Below are 23,724 nucleotides of genomic sequence, written 5' to 3'. Positions count from 1 at the left end.
TTAGACAGAGCTTGGAGTATGGAATAGGTATAAAAGTTTAAAAGAAGGGAATCAGATATGCATCCCTGTTTAACTCCTCTTAAAACCAACATCAAAGCAGAGAGATCTCTAAAGCTGGCCTATCTGACCTACATATATGTAACATCATAAGTAATTTCATGTAGCATCATGACTAATTGCAGACAGCAATCTATACTTGTTTCTCTTGATTTAGCCCATAGCACCTCCCTATATAGTGAGTCGACGTCCCCTTTCTTCATGATCACCTGGAAAGATTTTTCAGTCAGTTTTAACACCATACATTTCTCAAAACCTTAATGTCTGGATCCAAACCTGCTTCCTCCTGCATTAGCCTAACAACAATTTCTCATGTAGATGCCTAGAATATAATTCAGTAATAATATTTAAGAGGCTAACTGGCCAATAGTTGAACAGATCCATTTTATCACCTTTCTTAAAAATTGGGACAAATACAGAGAAACACCACTCCTTCAGCATCTGAAAAACTGATTGGCATGAGTAAATAGAGAAGTCAACACTGAGGCCCACTGGCAGAATTGTAAGAGTTCACCAGAAATGAGATGTTCCCCAATGGTTTTCCATTCTTCAGTTGGCCAAAAAGTTTCAGTGGTGGACATAGGAGGCCAGTCAAGGAATCTACTGCTAGGTAAGAAGCACTTCAGTCATTAAGAGCAACACTGAATATTTATTTACTTACTTAAATGGTTTATATAGCTACCCATCTCACACAAAGTAACTCTTACAAGATTAAAATAGACAAAGCCATCAAACATAACCCCAGGCACCAAAGGATAAACTGTTGACCATCAAACTGTTGACCAGCAAAGCTCATCGACCCACCTGACCCAAATGCATGGGGAAACAGCCAGGTGTTTGATGCCTTGTGAAAGGTTAAGAGGGTTGGGCCAATACAAATATCTGGGGGGACACTCTTCCACAGGGCAGGTGCTGCCACTGAGAAGGCAAACTCTGGGGTCCAACAAGATGACCTTATTCAACAGAAGGGCCCTGGATCGTGTTCTGTCTACTAGATCTGGTGTAGTGGGCAGAAAGAATAGCAGAAAGGCAGTCCTGGAAGTAGCTTGTGGCATGGAGGCCTTTATAGGTGATGACCAGAACTTTGAAATGCACCTGGAAACCTAGTAGGAGCCAGTCAAGCTCATGAAGCAGCAGTTTTACAGGGACATAAGGAGGAACAACCAAAACTGCACAAACCCCTGCATTCTGGTCCAGCTGCAGCTTCCAACTGCCCTTCAAGGACAGCTCCATGTAGAACATCTTACAGTAATCCAAATGAGAGGTGACTAAGGCATGAGTCACCATGAGCAGGGCGCCCCTTTCCAGGAATGGTCACAATTGGTGCACAAGGCAAACCTGTGCACAAGCCCCGCTCGCCATGGTTGCCACCTGCTCTTTGAGCAGCAGCCAAGAGTCCAGGAGGACCCCCAAACTGTGCACCGACTCTAAATAGAGAAGTCCATCCCAATGCAGAGGTAAAGATGGAAAATTCCTGGAACAAGGAGGCCTTAAAACCCACAGTGACTCCACCTTGCCCTGGTACAGCCGAAGCCTGTTCTCCACCATCCAGACTTTCACAGCCTCTAGACACTGGGAAAGGATCTTGAATACAGGACTAAAGTGCTCGACTCATATCTTGGAGGAATAGGCTTGAAAATCCTCTCTAAAAGATGACCACTGCTTGGGCAGGTTCCCAGTAATATTTCTCTTACATAGTTATTAAGGGATCTCACTCGAGGAAATAATAACCTTGATTTCACTTCTGATCTGGAAAATTGATTCCTATTATTCAGCAGTGAATTTGGGGATGGGAAGGGGAAAATGTAAAGAGGCCTTCAGCTGTTACAGTAAGAACAAACCATTTTATGATTACTCTTTAATGGTAGGATAAGATCGTTCATTAAATGCTTCAAGGCACAACTTTATCTTCTAATGGTACTTTACATTATATGCTCTAAACTGCATTACAGAATTAGGAATCTTATCATGATCTGAGAATGAAGGATTTTTCCTAAGCTGGAAAAAGAATGGCATTTGGGGAAGACCTGAATTTTCCTCTTTCTCTCAGAAGCTCAATCCTATGGACTTGTCTGCATTTAAAAACAGTATTAAAGGGAAGAAATCATCCATCATTTATTTCTTTGTTTAACATTATCTTTTCGCGCAGGCACTATCACCCAGGGAAACTGTGATAAAAAATGGTTTAATAAAAGCAAGGAAAAATCTTTGAAAAGAAAAAAAAATAGAAAACATCTATATTACTAAATAAACTTCAGTTCCTTGCCTTTGGAAGTATTTTCTTCCCCTTATATAGTCAAGTGTAAGATAGAATATCTCCTCAAGTAAACATAGCTTAGCACCAGAGATTTTTTATTTTAGAAATTATGAAAAGAGGTGACTTCCGACTTTTAACAGCAAGGATATATAGAATCTTCCATAATCAATCCCTTACTCTATATTAAACCAAAATCACATTATTTCTATAAATTATTCCATTGGTACTAATCACTAAATACAATTGCTCCTTCCCTTTATTTTTAAAAAAGAATATCTATCTATCTATCTATCTATCTATCTATCTATCTATCTCCCCCCTAATCAACGTCCCCCCCAAGGATAACATTTATTTAATTATTTCCTTCCTACTACTTTTCTATACATTTCTGTCTACTATAACAATCAAACTAAAAAGCATATAAATTGTCTGCCATTATAATTAATAATACAATGATCATAATAATCTTAATCACATTAAGCCTAAAACCAAGCATTTATTCTTATACCTTATTAATCTTAACTGAAAAGGCAATTAGAATAATCAGAAAAAAATAGTCCAGGACAACAATAAGCAAGCATCAAGACTGCCAAGATTCCAGAATAATACAAATAACTCAGGAAGGATGGCCAGGGCTCTGATATGAATGCTCTCTTCCCATATCTACTGCCTGAACAGCTGCCTTATGGTAGGGCCAATGCACGTCAAATACAGTACCAGGACTAGATTTCTGCAGAACCTATTGTTCCAGGAAAATTGCAGGTTTTATTCTGTTCTGCCTTTCGACCACATATTTCTCAGCAGTTATGCCTCCTAACTGAAATAGGTTTATGGTACTGTCAAAAAGGGTGATCCTGAGGAAACATGATTATCTGAGGGCTGGACAATGTCCAGAACACCATGAGTTACTTCTGGTTTAGAATATTAACTTCTGGAAAACTAAAATACCACCTGAGAACTATTGGATCACCGTAGTTTGGAGAAGGAATAGAAAGGAATAGAAAAATGGTTCATTCTTGGAACAAATTATTTTGTCCATCCCTAAAAGGATACATATATGAAAATGCCTCAGTACCATTCTCTAATTTCTAACTGTGTTTTACAGAAGAAAGGAAGGAAAGGAACACTTTTTCCTCAACCGCTGGTCATTTGCCAATTCACATTGCCGATGGGATACAATGGCTCGGACAGTGACCGTTCACAAGTTACAACAGTGATGGAAAATTAACTTTGTGGCCAAGGTGTGCATTTACGACCTTCACGGTATCTCTCAGCTACAGATACAAAAATTAAAACAAACAACAACTCCCTCACATACCTCTATATGAATAAGTGTTTAAAAACCCTCTAGAACTTAACATTCTCACATGTGAATTCTCCATTTGCTACACTGTGTTTTGCTCATGCTCTATTTATGCATCAGAGCAGGTAAGAAGGATTTTTGCAATGGAGCACTGCAATAGGTTCCCCCTCACCTTTTCAAATATTACAGACCTTGTTACAATCTTAGAACATTTTTCTTTGGCTGTACTTCCTGGAATATTCTCAGTGACACAGGTTTGCGGGTCCCTTTCCTGAGGGCCTCCTGAAATTCCCTGTTTCTTAGGCTGTAGATGAAAGGATTGATCATGGGAGGTAAGACTGTGTAGAAAATTGTTGTTGTTTATTCGTTTAGTCGCTTCCGACTCTTCGTGACTTCATGGACCAGCCCACACCAGAGCTTCCTGTCGGTCGTCAACACCCCCGGCTCCCCCAAGGACAAGTCCGTCACCTCTAGAATATCATCCATCCACCTTGCCCTTGGTCACCCCCTCTTCCTTTTGCCCTCCACTCTCCCTAGCATTGTTCAGTTTTCTCCCTTTTGGTAATATAGAAACAATGAGGAGGGTTCCATAGAAAATTGTAACCACAATGAGATGAGAAGAAGAGGTGGAAAATGCTTTTCTTCTGCCAGAGATGGAAGGAATTCTTAAAATGGTTCTGATGATACAAACATAGGAAGCCAAGGTCATCAACAAGGCTGGCATTATGCAAACAGAACCCAGGACAGACATCAGTGTTTATGCTTATGTTTTTAGAGGTGAGTGGATCACGAGCCACCATTTTTTTAAAAAAAAATACTTTTCTTTTTAACTAACTACACTAACCTTATCAAGTGAGACTTTTGGGGTCCTGTTTTATTTTGCTCTTTTTGTTTACTTAGTTTGCATGCCACCCACTCCTGAATGCTCTAAGTAGCTAACAATGTCAACATATAAAATAATAGTTCAGAATACCCCAAATACATAGAAAAAAATTAAAAGATCTTCTCTATAGAGCCTTATAATTATTCTTACAAGCATATTCACTTCATTACAAATTGTGTACTTTGTTATTCCTGAACACCTGTATGTGTCAATTGATTTGTCTTTGGCCTGGACACATTCTTTGTTGAATCACAGCTTTGATTTGGGGTTCGGACCTGATAAATGTAGCATTTAAATGTAAACATAGCATTACCTTCTTGGAGTTCCATGGATGATCATTGCTGTGATCAAGGTGCCTTTCCAGTAGCTGTGAACTGAAAGTGCATCCCAAGAGAAGTCAGCCCAGTTTCCTGCCAACTGATATTGAACTTACACTAAACATGGTATAATTTCAGTTGGTTTTTGATTGTATTTCAGGAAGGTTTGTCTTGTTTCAAAGATTGCTTTGTTTCTGCTTTTTTTCCTATTATTCTGATGGTCTTATCCTATGGTATGTTAAAAATACAGAAAGGGAAAATTCAATATTAACTGCATAATAACAGCAGCAGCAGCAGCAATAATGTCCACAACGTCCAAACCTTTGCTTTAGCAAACCCATTCTTGTGTTTGAAAAACTGATCAGAACCATTTTCCGTGACTTAGTCAATATCCAGTCTATTTTAAATACACATTGACTACTGCATACTTACTTCAGAAAGTAATCAAAATCATAATAATAGATCAATGAAACCACCTATACTGGCATCTCAAAATCAGGGAATAGACCCATTACGCTGTTGAGAACAGCCCTCGTTGGAATGAAACAGGGAAAGGTCAAGAACAACCTAATTTTATAGTCAAGGTGATTTGACATTTCTTTGTTGTTCTTTGTTATTACTTCACATAATCTCAGTATTTTCCAAGAAAGGAACACTTTCTTTCAATTACGAATTATTTTATGTTCTGTCATGCTCCCAGATCAAACGTTCCCAGAACATCTGATCCAACTTGTATGCATGAATGGAATCGACACAGGTTGAGACTTGCGAGTCAGTAGAAGTGGGAGGGTGGACAAGCCAGGAGTGTGAATGCATCTTGTTTGGACTATCTCTGGCATCCAAGGTCAACCGGCATAGTCGTTGCAGACATCTACACAAAACTGAACAGACTGGCACGAAAAGGGGGGCTGCATAGTGAAGAAGGGGGCGGGGGTTGAGTTCATTGGGCTGTTTAACTTGGGGAAATCAGAGGAAGTCTATTTGCAACTTTTTCTCTGTATTCTCTGTATTGCACACTACAATTAATTAAAAAGATTTCTACTTAACATGTATGAATCAGATTTAATGGTAAACTGAATGGCAGTCATCACATATTCTTTCATCTTTGATGGCAGCATGAACCCCCAACTATTTTCAAGATGGCTATGAATTGCCCAATTCACACTACCCTTTTCAATGTTGTAAATTTTAAACATATAAAGCAGGGCCTACTAATCTTGCTGCTTGAAAATCCTCTCCTTAAAAGGTGCCACTATTTTCCACCTTTTGGAGTTATTAAACAATATTACATTCAATAAAAATGAGAACTAGAGTACATTCCTCATCTAGAAGATTAATTCCCAATTATTCAGCAGTGGATTTGGGCATGGGAAAGCAAGAATATGAAGAGGCTGCCAGTGTTCGGAGGAGAAAGTAGTAAACAGATTTATGATTCCTTTGATGGCACGTAATTATTTGGTATATGCTCAAAGGCATGGCTTTATTTTCTAATCTCACTTTACCTTGTATTCCATAATGTAAATTAAAGAATTAGGAGTCCAATCAAAATGAACAATTACTTGTAAGTAACAAAAAGAATGGCAGTTTGGAAAGGCTCAAATCTTCCTGTTTCTCTCAGAGTTTCAGTTCTGCATACTTTTCTGCATTTAAAAACAAAAACTTAAAGAAGAAGAAATCAATAATTTCTTATTTACTTTTTTATTAATATTAAGTAGGGTCTAGAGCTCAGCAAAATAGTGACAAAAAGTTATGAAAGCAAGAAAAAAAGATTGAAAACAAAGAAAATGGAGACATCTTTGTCACAATATTAACTTACATCTCCTGCTTTGAGAGATGTTCTCCATATTATATGAAAACTCCAGGACTAATTACCAGGATAGATATAAAAGGGATTGTCTAAACATTTTGAAAAGTTGATCACTATTATCCAATCTGAATTCCATATACAGATGTGTATTTGCAGATGAATCTTGATGCAACATTGGTCATGCAATGATGCCTGTAGAAAACAGGCTAGTTTATGGGACACACACAGACACAGATGATATATCTTCTGACGCTTTATGAGTGCTTGCATATCACTCTGATGTACACTTATTTCATGCACAAGTAAATGCTAATTTCAGTCATTGTATCCAACCTGGTGTCATAGACAGTAAAATAGAAGTCTCTTCACAATGCCTGTTCAAGTATAGCCTGCCTCAGCAGCCTCCCTGTCTGTTCACTTATGCCAATATCCTATAACAACTATGTGTTGAACCAACTGAAGAAGGCAATTAGACATGAGATGAGGTGATTTGGGGGGGGGGGGGGAGGGCATTTAGACTGCCAGAATTCCAGAAGAATATGAATAACTCAGGAAGGATAAATAGGGGCTCTGGAGTCAGGGTTCCCTTCCCACATCAGTCCTAGCTTTGTACTGTATATATATTTTCCATGAAAATTTCACAATATTTTGGTCTACTTCTGATCACTCAAATCCAGCCACTCTGAGGATAGTCAGATATAAGTTATTCTTAGGAACTGGTAGATGTTTGTGATATTCCAGGCAACTTATACCACATGAAACAAGACTGTTCTTGAGTTAGGCCATGTCCTGAAGGCCACAAACTGTTTCTGGTTTACAGAATTAACTTTCAGAAAATCACTATACCACTCCAGAACATCTGGGTCAGCTTTGTTTGGACAGGAAATAAAAAGTTGCAGAATTCTTCAGAATGTTCCATTCTCAGAACAGTACGTTTTGCAGATCCTTCATGAGGACAAGCCTATCAAACTGCCTAACACCAGTCTATTCATGGCTTATAAGAATATCAGAAAGAGAATTTTCAAAGCTCTTTCAACTTGGACATTTTCAATTGGAAATAAGATTAGCAGGATACAAATGTATAGAAGCTCTACTTCTACAGTTAGCACAAATATACAGCAATCTGCACCAGTTCCAAAAAGACTCTACATGTTTGAAAAAAAAATATCAAAAGTCCATTTACTCTGCTGTAAAATCAACAGAATATTTGTAACAGGTCCTGAGAGAGGTCAAGCCCCTGATAATTTTGTAACATTCCCAGAATACTTTCTCTCCCTGTCTCTATCTTTCTGTCCTTTCACACATATGCACACAAATCTTTGTACCTTCAAACATGCTTTCCCAATGGTGCTTTGACCTCTTCTTCAGCATATCAGGAAAACCAGATTACATAAAGATCTTATGGTACTTTACCATTTCCTCCACAATGTGTATGTGATTACCAAATGAAAAGTGAACCTGTGATAATGTTTGAGTTTGCATTCTCTGAATATAATCCTGCAATTAATCAAGACAAAGTCTTTCTGGGCATTTATTCCCCAGGGAATTCCAAATTAAGTATTAGAAAGGTACAATTTCATATAATAAAATGATGTAGGGTAACTTTCCATTTACAATGTGGCCTCAGGGAATATTCTCCCCTTTTAATATATTTTGCTTTGTTTTTAGAGTTCTCCCCTTTGTTTAACTGAAGCAGATGTTCCTTATATAACTTATATAAACTTATCAGTGAAAATATCAATGGATAACAAGAAGAGAAAGAAAATTTGATATTTTGTTTAATTTGCCATTTTTCTGATTTTTGTTTGGCTAATAGGATCTCCAGACAGAATTGGATGGACAATATGCTTAGCTCATGCTTCTTCACATAATATAGTGTTTGGTTTCTTCATCACAGTTAGATTAGATGAGTCAACATCTGCTATCTTAGATGGTTGTACAAAGAAAAACAGAGCATTTAAACTAGGGACTTAACTTATAACTTATTCATTATAGACAAGAGATAATAAACATCGGATAATTAATGGTAGAGACTTTTAGCATGAAGGGTTTTTGCTTTCATGGCCTGAATTTAAGATCCTCAAGATTATCTAATTAGCCATTGATAGAAAGTGTATGCTGCACTATACTAGAGATATTCTGAGTTGGTAGAATTCTTCTGTTCTGAAAACATTCTACAAAATACAGTGAATTCAGTATAGGGGAAGTTTTTATTCCTCAGAAGAGAATTTGATCCTGCACATGCTACCACAATATAAAATGGAATGAAGAATCATCTTTAAATTAATTTCCCCTTCTTTCTGCATCTATTACAAATTCTATTCCAGCATTTTGAGGACTTATCAATAACAGTGCTTTACTTTTCTCCATGTATGGAGGTTTATAACCCTTGTATTTGGATCATATCAGTGTTGTAGTAATTACAGATGCATATAAGATCTATTATTTAAAAACAAAACAAAACAAATATAACCAAGAAACAGTAGTTTGGGTTTTAGAATTAGTACTTTTGTAGAGCTTGCATTTAGGAGGGAATTAATGTAATTTTACACTATTGTTCTGTGCTTGGCTTACTTCCCTGCCTCTCCTCAATATACACAATACACAATTTTCCTTTTCAAGACCCCATTATTCTAACCTTAAGTCTCCTTAAGGAGACCTCCTTCTTTAATGTCCCCATAAGTATCTAGACAGGTGAATTGAAATTTTCTCAACATACACATTTTTACATACAAAATGTCTACATCTATTATAATGCATTTGGTGCACATATTCCCTAAATCATGTTTTGTTTGATTTGATTTGATTTGATTTGTATGGCTGCCCATCTCAACAAGTGACTCTGGGTAGCAAACAATCTTAAAATAAATTAAAAACAAATCTCCATCATAAATATAAAAATTAAAATACACAGCAGCTGTGGAGGATGTCACCATCAAAGGTTGTTAGCACAACCTGGACTCAGGACCCTTCACACACTCATGGCCCCAGGCCCAGGCCCAAGCCCAGAACCAGGTCTTTAGTACCTCACAAAAGGCCAGCAGGGTCAGGTTCATCCTAATCCTTGGTGGGAGGGGATGTTCCATAGGGCAGGTGCTATGGCAGAAAAGACAGGCCCCAGCTGATGGGACCCAGAGCTTAACCATCCTACTGGACCAGATTGGATGGGTAGTAACACCTGGGAAAAGACAGTCCCTCAGGCAACCCAGTCCCAAGTCATGAAGGGCTTTAAAGGTGACAACTGTGAGACTAGGCTGAAACTGCCATAACTAAAGATGAAGCAGGCACATAAGCAGAAAAGACAAAAAGCCAGGAATCTTGTCTAAACGATCCCTACCCAGGAGGTAGATGAGAAGGGAACAAGTTGTTAAGGAAACAAAGAAAAAATGTCACCTGAACCAGACAAAGGAAGTTGGGCCTGAGCACATGGAAACACCCCCCATCCCGTCAACAGCTACCAGACTTGTAAATTAACAAGGCAAGAGTAGCTGCTAGCCTTGTGAATCAACAAGGACTTTTAGGGATAAAAGGGGTCCTGAGGCACACCCTCTCCTTGAATCGTTCTTTGATCCATACTTGGTGGCTTCCATCCCTCTAGCTAGTGCCTGGCAGCCTAGTTGAGAAGGACATGGGTAAGTGTGGATGAGTGTGTGAGAAAGAGCAAATGTACATTTGCAACCAGTAAAGTCTCCATCTATTACAAAAAGCCTGTTGTGCCTCAGTTTTCATTTGGGAGTGATTTATGTGCATCCCTAATTGATTCACAGCTGTTGACCAGGGCTGTGTGTCTGTCTGCTCAAGCTGCACCTGTCTGGAAAACCCAGGTAGAAAGCAAGGGGGGCTGACAAGATCCACATGTCTCAACAGGCTGTGAGTGTGTGAGTGAGTAACCATAAGACAAACCTGGCAGCAAGTGTAACACAACCAGCACCTTGAATTGCACCCAGAAGCACACTGGCAACCAATGCAGCCTACAGAGTAGTGGTGTTACATGTGCCAAGTAACCAACAGCATTTACTACCCATGCAACTGCATTCTATACCAGTTGAAGCTTCTAAATGCTCTTCAAGGAAAGCCCCATGTAGAGCAAATTGCAGTGGTCCAGATAGGAGGTCACAAGGGCATGACTGACAGTGAGCAGGGCCTCCAGTCCAGGAATGGGTACAACTGGCTCACAACCTCAAGGTGCACAAAAGTCCTTCTAGGTATGGCTGCCACTGCTGTTTGAGCAAGAGCTGTGAGTCCAGGAGGACCTCAAATTGTGCACTGGATCTGTCTGAGGCAGTGCAACCCCATCCAAGACCAAATATGGAAAATCCTCACCACCAGAAGGTCCAAACACCCAAAGCCACTCAGTCTTTATATCCATGCTGCTGTTCCTGAGATTGAAACTTTTAGATATTGAATTTTAAATGATTTTTTAAATTAAATCTAAACATTGAAAATTTTAGAGAAAGGCAGGTTTTTAGAGTATCAGTGTGTTCTGATTCATATATTGTATGTATGTGTGTGTGTGTACACACACACACACACACACGCACACACACACGCACATTGATGTGTGTGTATGTATGTATATGTGTATGTATGTTTGTATGTGTATGTATGTTTGTATGTATGTGTGTGTGTGTATATATATATATATATATATATATATGAGAACCAGATAGATAGATATACAGTATCTTTCCATATAGATATGGAAATATTCCATATAGATATGGAAAGAGCTAGTTAGGTAAATTTTATTATGTAAACCAAGTTTCTCCCATCTTCATTACCCATACATTTTCACAGATAATGCCACATATGTTCTTATCTGAAATAAAACTCCTAACATCTCAAGGAAAAACGATTTCTGGCAATCCGCATAACAGAAGGAGCAGGAGGCAGGGATGTACTGATTCTCCAAATGCCAAATAAAGGAAAAAACTAAAGACTGCAAATGTACCAAATTTCTGTGAAGAATGGGAGAAGATTTTGCTTACACACATTATCTGGATTGTTTGCACTTCCCAGAAAAGAAAGAAAATCTTGGTATATTTTAAAATAGAAATATTGGGAAAAAAATGGTAACACTGCACTTGACCTACTTTTTCTAGTATTGTGGCAATTACATTGCCAACTTGTGGTTAAAAAAAAAAAAGATTAATATGTGTGGAGTAGGAAGAGAATGAATAAAAAAAGGATCTGCTTTCTATGTTCACTTTCCAGACTGTTGCTCAGGGCAAAATATTTGCTATGTCTTTGGCATTTTGAAACAAAGCAACTAACTCCAATCATAAATCTATGCAAAGTTCTGATGTACTAATTTGAAGCTGCTTTACAAAAGGGAGGGGCTTTCCTGCTACTACATGCTAGTACTATCATCAGCCTGCAAATAAGTCAAGATGTTTTAGTTGATCCATTCTGGAAGTAATGTTTTTCTTCTTATCCTGGTTCAAGCCCTTCTATCTGGAAAATCCATGAATTGCATGAAGGAGCTTTGAGGTGACACAGTTAGGAGTAGCAATCTGCTTGGCCCCAGCTGGTTTGCCTCAGCTGCTGTGAGATTTCCCCTTCCACCTGATCCTTGGGCTTAGTTCTGGAACTGCAGTGCAGGTTTGGCTGTGAAAGGGACTGGAGCCCTGGTTTCCACAATCCCCCCCCCTTTTTTTTTATTGGTTGGTTGGCTGGTTGATCTGTGCAAATCATCACTGCCTTAACACATGTAATTGAAAGTATAATCCAAAGAGCTCAGCTCTTGTATTTCTGGAGTCTGTGCAGTGTGGAATTATTTTTCCAGTGGCTGCTGTGCTGAGGGAATCCCTGAGTCACCGCTTTTTCTCCTCAAGGTATGGATTGCTGCAGCAAAACCCTTTTCTGAAACTCCAGCTCATCAATCACCCTTATCCAGTAGCTGTGCCTCAGATGGACAAATCCAGACAACCAACAGATAGCAGGCTAGAGAGACCAAAAACTTTTTTTGCTGGAATAATAATGATAAGAAAAAAAGTTCAGTTAGGCAATGATACAACAGGAAAGAAGAAAGAAAATCCTATTTCTTGCACTCTCCATAATAAAAAACAAAATGAATCACTGATTAAACAATTCATATAATTTTAAGTGATAATTATACTCCTTCCTCTAGGAGTTCCCAGAGTGCCAATATGTTCCTTACTGCTCACTAAGCTCCAGGCCTTATCTAATTACCTGTTAATTTCAATATTATTTTAATTTTAAAAAATGAATGGGAAGCTTGGATACTGCAAAGCCAAGTGCCAGCTTCGAGATAATCCATATTTCCTAAAGAACCTCTTTGCTCTGCATGTAACTCAGAAACATCCTGAGAAAATAAAATGGATATTCTTTTATTTCTAATGAACACATCTACTGTGCCAACCATTTTGTGGAAGTATCCATCAAATGGTCTCAACATCCCAAATTTTCTCATGGTCCAAAACTGTGTAGAGATCACATTTTTGCCATTTTGTGTTGCATTTTGTGAATAAGCTACCTGCTCACCTTCCCCACATTTAACCATACTCAAGTTCGGTTACAGTGATAAAATGCAAAAAGGCACATACTTAATAACAAATCAATATATAGTTCAGGGAAATTATAGTCTTTTAACTATATGTTTACTAAGTAAAACAGTAGTGTAGATGCAATGATTATAGAAAAATGCAGTTTCTTTTCTATTCCTGTGGTGTACACAGACTTGTTCTGAGTTTTCCACTCACATTATTCTGGCTCTTACTCACTTTGTTTCATCATCTCTGCCTTCCTTGAAAAATGGGAGATTTTTTGGACCAGGACAGACAGATCATGTCAGCTGTCTGTAGGCATTTTCTCAAATCCACAGGCCAGTCAAGATACTGATGCATTATCTTGCCAAGATACTTTCCCACTAATCAATTTGACATTTAACATCAGTAATTTCAACCCAAAAGGAATGTCCCCAAAGATATTCATGCTCTCTAAATTGACACACAGTGTTGGAGCAAGAGATCTCATATTGTAATTCCTTTCCTTATAATGACCCAGCTCTCCTTCATTGTCATTATTTTTTCTGACCTCTACTATTAAAATGGCTGATCTCTGTTTATTTGCAGTTTATCTATCTGCTATATTTGCAGTTTATCACTGTTCTTATTTTTCAGAAGCACTGTTACATTCTATAAATAAATGACCCCTCAGTTGGCAAGGAGGCAACCTGGTTTGTCTTTATGATGCACTTTGTCTCACTGATTACTTAAACATTTTCATCCTTCCAGTAATTGATCGGAAGACTATAATTCAGTGCAGTGTTTCAGAGAGCTGGACTTATTACAAGTTCAGTGTTGAACCAAGTGATCGTATACAATCTCTTATGGCAAATTGCTCGCAAGAAACAAAAAATATATCCCATAAATTATGTGCTTCCACTCCATAAGCAAAGGGTTTTCCATGCTAATGTTCCTATGGAACTAGGAAGCAGACACCTTTAATGTAATAAAAAAAAAAAAAAAGGGTTAATTTGAATTGTTTGGTGGTAGAAGGAGGAGTGATAAATATATCAAAGGTGATCCAGATATTTATTCCCTATTATTATATATCCATCTTTTACATTAGGATAGGAAGAAGGATTCATGTTTGAAATAGAACCAGTCTCATGGGGTAATAAACAATCCTGTCTGTTCTCCCACATATGTAGGTATATGTTTTAATACAATGTATGCATTTTTAAACAATATTATTTATTTAATCTAAATTTATCTTATCTTCTTTTCTCTCAGATATTAATATTCCTAAAGACTTCTCTCATTCAATCCAGTTCTTTGCCCTAAAATTCATTGGGGTTGGAAAAGAACAGCATTCCTGTGAATTTTACAATGCAGTAATTGTTTCCTTTAAGGGAATCCTATTGATCTTCTCTAGATCAAATTCTTTGTAGCTTCCATCTCCATCTCCACTTGAGCCAAGGACTGATCTTAACATGCAATGGGATCAAGAGATAAAGTATTTAGACACCATGGCAAGAAGACCATGGTGGATCCTGATATGGTGCTATTTTAGGAACTTGCTTTCCCTTCTGTTCCAGAAAGAATGTCCTTCTCCAATTTCCAATTGTGTTTTGGAGAGGAAAGGAAGCAAACACTTCGTGTCAAACCACTGCTCAGTTACCTATTCAGACTGCAGATAGGATGGTGATGAGTTTGGTATTAATGAAAGCTTCTCTGTGAAAGAACAAACAGATTAAAAACCTTTATACATTTTTTTTTGTTTCTAGAAAAAAGCCTTAGTGCTCATTTTTTTTACACTTTCCATACTCTGTTATGTTTGCTTTCTATTTATGCATTGGAACAGGGAAGAGAAATCATCATCATCATCATCATCATTGCAACAATGAAATGGGATATCTTCTTATCATTTCAAATATTACAATCCCTGCTACTATCTCAGGATGTTTTATCTGGGTAGTATACCCAGTGATATTCTCAATGACACAAGTTTGCCAATAGCTTTCCTAAGAGCCTTTTTAAATTCTCCATTCCTCAGGCTGTAAATAAAGGGATTGATCATAGGAGTCAGGATTGTGTAGAAAACAGAGAATACTTTGTTCAGATTCCTGAGTTTGTTGTTCTTTGGTAATAGGTACACAGTTATGAGGGTTCCATAGAAAATTGTCACCACAATAAGATGAGAGGAGCAAGTGGAAAATGCTTTGCTTTTTCCAGTGGTTGAAGGTAGTCCTAAAATGGTTCTGATAATGAAGATGTAGGAGGTCACAGTCAGCAACAAAGGGGGCAGTGTGCATACAGAGCCCAAGACTGACATTACCATTTCAGTCTGCTGTGTTTGACTGCATGAAAGCATTAACAATGGTGCATAATCACAAAAGAAATGGTCGATTTTGTTGGGGCCACAGAAGGTTAACTGAGAAGTGAAGAAGGTGGTGACTGCAGCAGCTACAAGACCAATCATCCAAGAGGCAACGGATAACTGTGGTTCATTATGATTACATAATGCAGTGGCTTACATATAGCTATATACTGGTCATAAGACATTACAGATAAAAGTAATTTCCAGCTCCAGCCAGAAAAGCAAAGAAATAAAATTGGAGGAAACACCCACTAAAAGAAATTCCATGACAGTCAGTTATAAAACTGGCCAAAATCCTAGGAAGGATTGTTGAAGTGTAGCAGGTTTCCAGAACAGACAAGTTTCCAAGGAAGAATACATGGGTTTGTAAAGACTATGATTAACTAGTATTATTACAAGAAAGTTTCCAGCCATTGCCACAGTGTATATTATTAAAAATATAACAAAAAAGGTTATCTGCAACTGAATCCTAGGAGGATGAATTCTGCAACCATTGTTTGATTATCCTTTTCCTCTTTTGCCATGGAGTGTTTCATCAAATGGTCATATACTCTGCAAAACAATATTACATTGTTCAGTAAAAGTTTTCATTTAAAATGTTGACTATAGTGATCAGGTGTTTTGCTGTGCACATTTTTTTTCCCCTGATGTACTGATGAAAGCTGGTCACAGACAATCTTGGACATTTCATACTAAAAGAATTAACAGTTATGCTGGGGCATATATTTAAATGACGTGTCTTGTTTAAGGTACAAATGTATTATTTGATGTTGGAATTCAGTTATTTCTAAGAATGAGGAAAATGGTTAATTTTGATTTCATTCAAATTTGGATTGCCCAACGTTACTTAATTTTGTCTCATTTTACATTACTTTAGAATTCAGTTTAAAAAATAGTCTGAACATGTGCATTTTTCACAATTATGTCTTCTTGCATCCACATTTTCTATTATGCAATTTTTAATACATGTTTTTTTTTCATATTTATGAGTATTTATTGTATATATTTATGGGTAGTTTTTTTCTTAATATACACATTCGATATATGCTTTAGAGTTACAAAATTTAAAAAGAGTGGATTTCAGTGCAAAAATGTGCATATCATGCATAAATTTAGAAGATTTGAGAGGGTAGGTTTGTAAAAAAAAAAATGAGATTACCCTGTCTAATTATTTCTAATTGGTTTATCTAATACAACTTCAGAAATAAGAATAACCTGGAAAGTCTACTTTTAATTTGGTCTCTCTCATTCCTTTATCTATTTATCCCCCAAAATCCCAGTGTAATTAACTTAACTGTGTTTGTATTAGAAAATTTATTCCAATTTCACTGCTGTTTTTATCATCTACATACAACGCTTTTTTTTTTTTTCACAGATAAGCATTCTTATTAGGCATATGGGTCCAAGAATCGGGAAATGTTCTTAAAATATCCGATAAGTAGTAAAATGACTATCTGTATTATTGAGGAGAGTTTTGCTCTGCCTAAGACTTGTAAACAATATTTCTATATGGAGACATACAAAAATCATCTTATAATGTTTTCTTAAATGTTAAAAATAGTTTGTAACATGGGTAAATAACACCTATCATCCATCTACTTCATCATTCTGTATCACTCAGCATTCCAGCTGTTGGCTCTCAGAAAGGTAGCTTGAGAAATACGTGGTTATAATGGAATACCTCTGCTGATAGTTTTTTTCTGTTAATGCATTCCTGTAGACATTGACTGTTCAACTCTTTTTGGCAATTGTTTCAAAAATGAAATCCAAAGTGATCCTCTGATGCTTGCTACTGTACAGATAAGAGATAAGACTCTTGGATCCAAGATTCAAGCTACAAGTCATACAAGTATGACTGAAATTCAAAAATGACAAGTGAAACTTCTTGGCAAAAGTACCTTTAGTATCTATTTTAGATTTTATCTTCAGACTGATGAATTATGGACTGATTATTTTATCAAAAGACCTATAAATCTGTACTGAAACATTCTCAGACGATCTAGCTGGCTTTGACTTCTTTGTCTTTCAAAGATAAATCCAGAAATCCTGATTCATTTGCTAACTGAAGCCATCTGAAGCTCTGTTATTTGGAGAAATCATAGCCTAGTTTAACTGCTTATGTAAGTTAGAAATTACACCAGTATCCTACCATGTGTGACAAACTTCACCAGATATAAACTTTACCTTAATCTTTAAGGTAAATCTTTAATACAACCTTTCACATTATTTAAATACTTCAGTAAATGCTTTCCTTATTAATATACTTGCTAATAGAATTAAAAGGGGGGATACTCCCAAATTCCATTAGCAGATTTCTGTTTACATATTGGGTTTTTGGTTTGTTTGTTTGTTTGTTCTCCCCTCTTATTGTCTGTGCATTCTCCAAATCTGTTTTAAAAGGTTCCCAAACTTTGTGGAAAAAGTTTAAGGATGCATAGGCAGGTTGGTTAAAGGAGGAAGAATTTATTTCTTTGGCAGATGCTATTCAGAAAGCAGAACATCACTGATGGATATAATGCAATATTTGCAAAAGGTCCTGAAACAGGACAAACTGGACAAACAAATATGATAATTTTGCAATGCCTATCTCTCTTTCTTTCCATTTCTCTCTCTCTCTCTCTCACACACACAGAGACCTTTGTACGTTCAAACAGGCTTCATCCATTGATGCTTTGATCAAGAGCACTGGATGCATTATGGTGCATTTCAATTACCTCTGCAATATGCATGGCATTTAAAGAAAGAACAGTGCATCTTGTTCCAGACATTTAGAAACCTAGCAATGCTCAGGCTTACATCTGCTGCTTATTTATCTTGCTTCTCAGAAGATCTAATCTCACTGGACACATCTGCCACAGGGAATTATGTTAAGTGTTCAGAGTACATTTTTTTCAGCATGGAAGAATGCAGGAAAATGTTCTTGTGAAATAAATAACTTTCTTCTTAAAGTAATCATGAAATTATCCCTAAGAATAAATACAGTACTGGGGAGAGCAGTCAGAGGGGAAGAAAGAGATTGTTACAATGGATTTTAAATTTGTCATGGTAAATTCACATAAAGTCTCCTGTGAGAATACATCAGCACAAAATGACCATACTAAATATCAAAATGAGACTCAGGACTTTCATAATTGTGGAACAGTTCTTTTTTTTCTTTTCTCATGTGAGTGTTTTAGATGATTCCAACCCTGTTGGGATTATTGATGTAGCATTTCACCATGTATATTGAAGGCACCATGTGGAGAAAATTGCACTGGTGTATGGATTACACCTAACATGTTACAAACCCAGGACAGAACTACTTAACTCCTATTTTGGATCAACCTTCTCTAACAAAATGCATTTGTTCCACCAAGCAATTATGAAGAACAAAGTGACTGAAGCTTAGACATTCATAGAAAATTAGTCAAGGGGTACCTATTTATTTTGAATGTGCTTAAATTTCCAATGCTGGATCAAATGCACCCTGAGGAACTTGTTGACAGTCTGACTGAACCTTATCCACTGTTTCTGAGAAATCAAAGAGAATAGGCCAGACTACTGGAAGACAACAAATGTTGTTACAATCTTTCCAGAGAGACAAAAACTATGGCAATAGAGTCAATCTGAAATCAATACTTTTCAGGATTCTTATTCTATTTTTCATTTCTTTTTTTCAGCTTCATCTCCTCCTAAGCTTTTGTCTTCTTGATTCTATCCCTAAAGGTTTGAACTACCAGTTAATACTTTTAAGTCCAGTACACTTGGGTCTAGCAATGGCTTCATGAATAGGTGAACCCCTCTCTCAAACACAAGAATTTACCATCTTCAAAATTCAGCTACATGTCACCTCCTGGGAGGTCCTCTTCATCAGGACCAACATGATGACACTCCTCCCAGATAGACTGAAGCTAGACTGAGCCTCAGTCATCTCCATAGGACCTGCTTCAAGGCTTGAGTCCAACATGGAGTGAATCCAAGTGACTTTATTCAACAAATGCCTAGCTTATTCCTCATAGTGACCTTGCAAGTAAGTCTATAAGCACTCACCAAATATTGAAAGGGTATCACAGAGAAGAGTGTCAAGACGTGCTCTCCATCAATTAGGAATGTGAATTATGGGTTTAAGTTACAGGACAAAAAAATTAGAATCAATTCGGCATTTCAGACTGGTTCATCAAAATAACTCATAATGGTTTTAAAGCAATTTGAGAATTTAAAAGGATTTTTACACATATGCAAAAGCCTCTTTCTTTTAACCAAAGTGCCAAATCAGATTGAATTTGTTTCAAAAATGGTTTGAAACTGAAGCTAATGTACACACCCATAATACAGGGTTTACCAGGTTTCCATGAAGAGGCCATGTGTATGTTTTGGACTTCTCAAAGATCAGAAAACACCAGATTGTTATTAATGAATTGGATCTAGTTTCAGTAATTCAGTAAAACATTTTGAAACCAATCAAAATTAACTTAATCATGACAAGCATGTGTGTGTGTGCGTGTGTGTGTGCGCGCACATGTATGCATGCTTGTGGGCCTTCAAGTCAGTTTTTTGACTCCTGGTAAGTAGCTGGATAATCCCCTGTAGTTTTCTTGGCAAGGTTTTTCAGAAGTGGTTTGTCATTGCCTCCTTTCTAGGGCTGAGAGAGAGTGACTGGCCCAAGGTCACCCAGGTGGCTTTGTGCTTAAGGTAGGACTATAAAACTCACGGTCTCCTGGTTTCCAGCCTGGTGCCTTAACCACTGTGCCAAATAGGCTCTCTTTGATGGTCCTCACATGGTTTAATCTAAATCCTTGTTGTTGTTTATTCGTTTAGTCGCTTCCGACTCTTCGTGACTTCATGGACATGGACTCTTCGTGACTTCATTCTACATTTTCTCCCTCTATTTGCCAGTTATCAATCAAGCTGGTTGCCATAATCTTGGTTTTTTTGAGGTTTAGCTGCAAGCCAGCTTTTGCACTTTCTTTTTTGCACTTTCTGAATCCTACCCAATGTTTTAAACCATACTGGGGAGCTAATTCCAAGTATAAGCAAAATTAGGGATTATCACCATCAAATATACTTTCTGTTTTCTAAAGGTTAGCAATAATCTTGACAAAGCTGAGAGACAGATGATCTCCACTGAATTCCTTATTTGTGAGGGTGTCTTTGTATGTCTCTCTGGTGTTTGATGAAGGGGAGGGGAAGAATTTAACTTTTTCTTTTTCTTCCTCAGAGCTTTCACAAATCAATTGCTGAATTGACAATTTGCATTTCAGACAAAGATGTTTTAGTGAAATATATGGAGTTTCATAGTTATTTTTGTCAATTGAAATTGTTCCCTTTCAAAATCTACTTAGTTTGACCCTTGAATACTACCATAATGTATAATGTCTCCTCTAGACAGTGTCTCAAAAAGTGAAGCCTGTAGGTTGGATGTGCATGTGGGCTGCCAGTAACTCATTTGCAGTCCTGGAGACCCTAGAATGAGATGGGCAAAATCTTCAAACCTGTTTGTCTTGTTATTTGCATTTTGGAGGATTAAGGGACAAAAGGAATCCCTAAGTATTAGATATGATTAAGTAGGGCTACCAGATATAGGCTGCAAAAACCTGGTGCCCATTAGATATCAGGAAAGAGATACAGACAGTTAGCTGTTTGCTGATATCCAAGTGTTTGTAGTCCAAGAGTGTTAGCTTGAGGCTTAAGTGTTCTTTTGGAAAAAAATGAAAAACAAAACATGGGCCAATTTTCCCTATTTTGGGATTCTGTGAGGCAAAATGCAAACACTTCAGGGTTTCTCTCAGTAGAGGAAGCTAAAATACCAAAAGGAATTTCATTGTCAGTGGCCTCTACTGCAGCAGCAAGTATCTTATTTTGGGGGGCGGGGGGATTACAATGATAAAAGCTCTCTAAAATACTAGAAAAATAAATTTTAAACTAAAAATAAAATGTAGAAATAAAAGCAAATAAGAATATTAGTGATCGTCAACAAGAAATGTAAATTTGCTGTCCTTCAGAAAGCAGCCTTAGGTATGCAACGTGAAGCCCAGTTTGCCCTTAAGCTAATAGAGGTGGTAGACCACTTGTCCCAAGCAATTGTAGGAACCAGTTTATGTTGTCCTGATGGCTACCCATATATATTAGTCAAAAGGTAGCATAAAATCAGTAGTGAGCACTTTTTAAGAGCTTCTCTTCTTTAATGACAGAGGAAGGTCCCATGCCAGAGCATCCTGCAAGGACATGGATGACATAGCAGCGGAGCAAGAACTAACATCACCAGATGGATATAACTCTGAAAATAATGTACAGTGAAATTAAATCAGGGAAAATCCTTTGCAAAACCTGTGAACATTAGCCAAATTTCAAACAGCAATATCGATGTTTGGAGAAATGAGAGGGAGGCAAAGAAACAGAGAGAAATGGAACTTAAAAAAAAATCAAGGGTAATAAACCAAGCTTGAAAAAAAATGGAAAACAGAAATGTACAAATTCTGACACCTTAGGGATGAATATAGGACCTCAGCTGTTATCTGTCTACTACTATGTGAAGAGAAGAGCTGAAACTATGGTTTAAAAGGTATTTATCAAAACTTATATCCCTCAATCTATTGATAGCTGGATCTTGTGAGATCATACGGAATCAACTAAAAACAGGGTTAGACCAAGCTGAAAAGGCAGAACGTTCTACTGAAATTTTAGGCCTGCCTAGGTTAGCAGAGCAAGTGGTTAAAAAGCCCCTGAAAACTGATGACCTAGGGCATTTGAAAGAAGTGGTGAGGAAACCTGAAAACTGCTGACTTAACAGCAAGCGGTTGCACAAGGAAATCTATCTTTTCGGAAAGAACATCTTCCAGAACAACTAGATATTAATTGCAAAAAGGCAGACATCCACAGGATAAAGGGAAGTGTTAGAGAAAACTAATATTGACACCATCTAGTGGTCATCTAGATTTTTGCTGCTCCATTCTGTTTGTCCTAATATCTTCAGAAGCATGTATTTTTTTGTATACAATATTCATTGCTGTATAGTTATGGAAGTGAGTTTTGGGGGTTTTTTTCCATTCTCACTTAAGCAAAATCTTATGCTATTTTATGTGAGCATTTATTTGATGTAAAATGAAGCTCAAAATACATGCATAGAAATTGTATCAATACAGCATTGGTAATTTCAATGATGGAGCCAAAACTAAATGTTCCCTTTTTTTGCACAAAATAAGAACAATTATTACCAGCAAGAAATATATATGAATGACAACCAGTATAATATGGTAGTTAAGGTAGTGGAATATGAGCCAGTTTGGTCTAGTGGTTAAGGCAACGGGCTAGAAACCAGGAGTCTGTGAGTTCAAGTCCCACCTTAGGCATGAAAGCCGGCTGGGTGACCTTGGGCCAGTCACTTTCTCTCAGCCCAACTCACCTCACAAGGTTGTTCCTGTGGGGAAAATAGGAGGAGGAAGGAGTATTAGGTATGTTCACCACCTTCAGTTATTTATAAAGATAATAAAGGTGGGATAGAAAACAAATAAAATAAATAAATATATATGCAAGTTCTAATCCTCCATCAGTCATGGAAGCCAGCTGGGTGACTTTGGGCCAGGCATTCTCTTTCAGTGGGTTTCAGTGCAAGTGATTTTCCCTGATTTATTTACATTTTGTACATTATTGTACCCTCTTTTTAAATTAGGAACTTGAAAATCATCTACCAACCTTCAGGGATTGATTAGGGATGATGATGATGATGATGATGATGATGATGATGATGATGATGATGACGATATACACAGAGTGCTGCATGAAGATCAGGGAGAAGCAGGTTCTATTCCTCCTTTATGCACCTGGATGACTTTGGACCAGCCACTTTCTCTCTGGCTTGACTGAGGGAAGTCAAAAAACATTTCTCTACCAACCAGTACTGGACCAGCATGGTAGGTAATAGCCCATAAACCTCAATGAAGTGGTCACAAATACACACACAGTACATATACATATAGACACACATTATGTGATGATGTGCATGGCCTAGTGGTGATTGTCATTCTACTAGTTATCTGATACTAGCCCAAATTTTCAGACTCAGTTGCAAATGATCAAATGTTTGCTCAGATGTGTAGCCTTGAAAATTAGCATCACGGGCCTTTGCTCTGAATCTGAAAAAGAACCACTAGTCCACTCACGTCAATTTAATTCACCTTTGGAAAAAAATATTGAAGGGCCTAGGGTTATTGGGCAACAACGAAAAGAGTTTACTTTGCTTCTTTGAAGTGTGATAAGCCTAAAGTCTATTTATCCATG

At 37.4% G+C, this 23,724-nt stretch overlaps 1 pseudogene; it reads right to left on the bottom strand.

The window, feature by feature from the left end:
- Positions 1–15,054: 15,054 nt before the first annotated feature.
- LOC134496382 (olfactory receptor 11L1-like) lies at positions 15,055–18,236 on the bottom strand (annotated as a pseudogene).
- Positions 18,237–23,724: the final 5,488 nt, after the last annotated feature.

This window comes from Candoia aspera, chromosome 4 (assembly GCF_035149785.1).
Source record: "Candoia aspera isolate rCanAsp1 chromosome 4, rCanAsp1.hap2, whole genome shotgun sequence".
Taxonomy (NCBI): Eukaryota; Metazoa; Chordata; class Lepidosauria; order Squamata; family Boidae; genus Candoia; species Candoia aspera.
The sequence above is the reverse complement of the archived record's forward strand: the minus strand, read 5'-3'. Positions and strand labels throughout refer to the sequence as shown.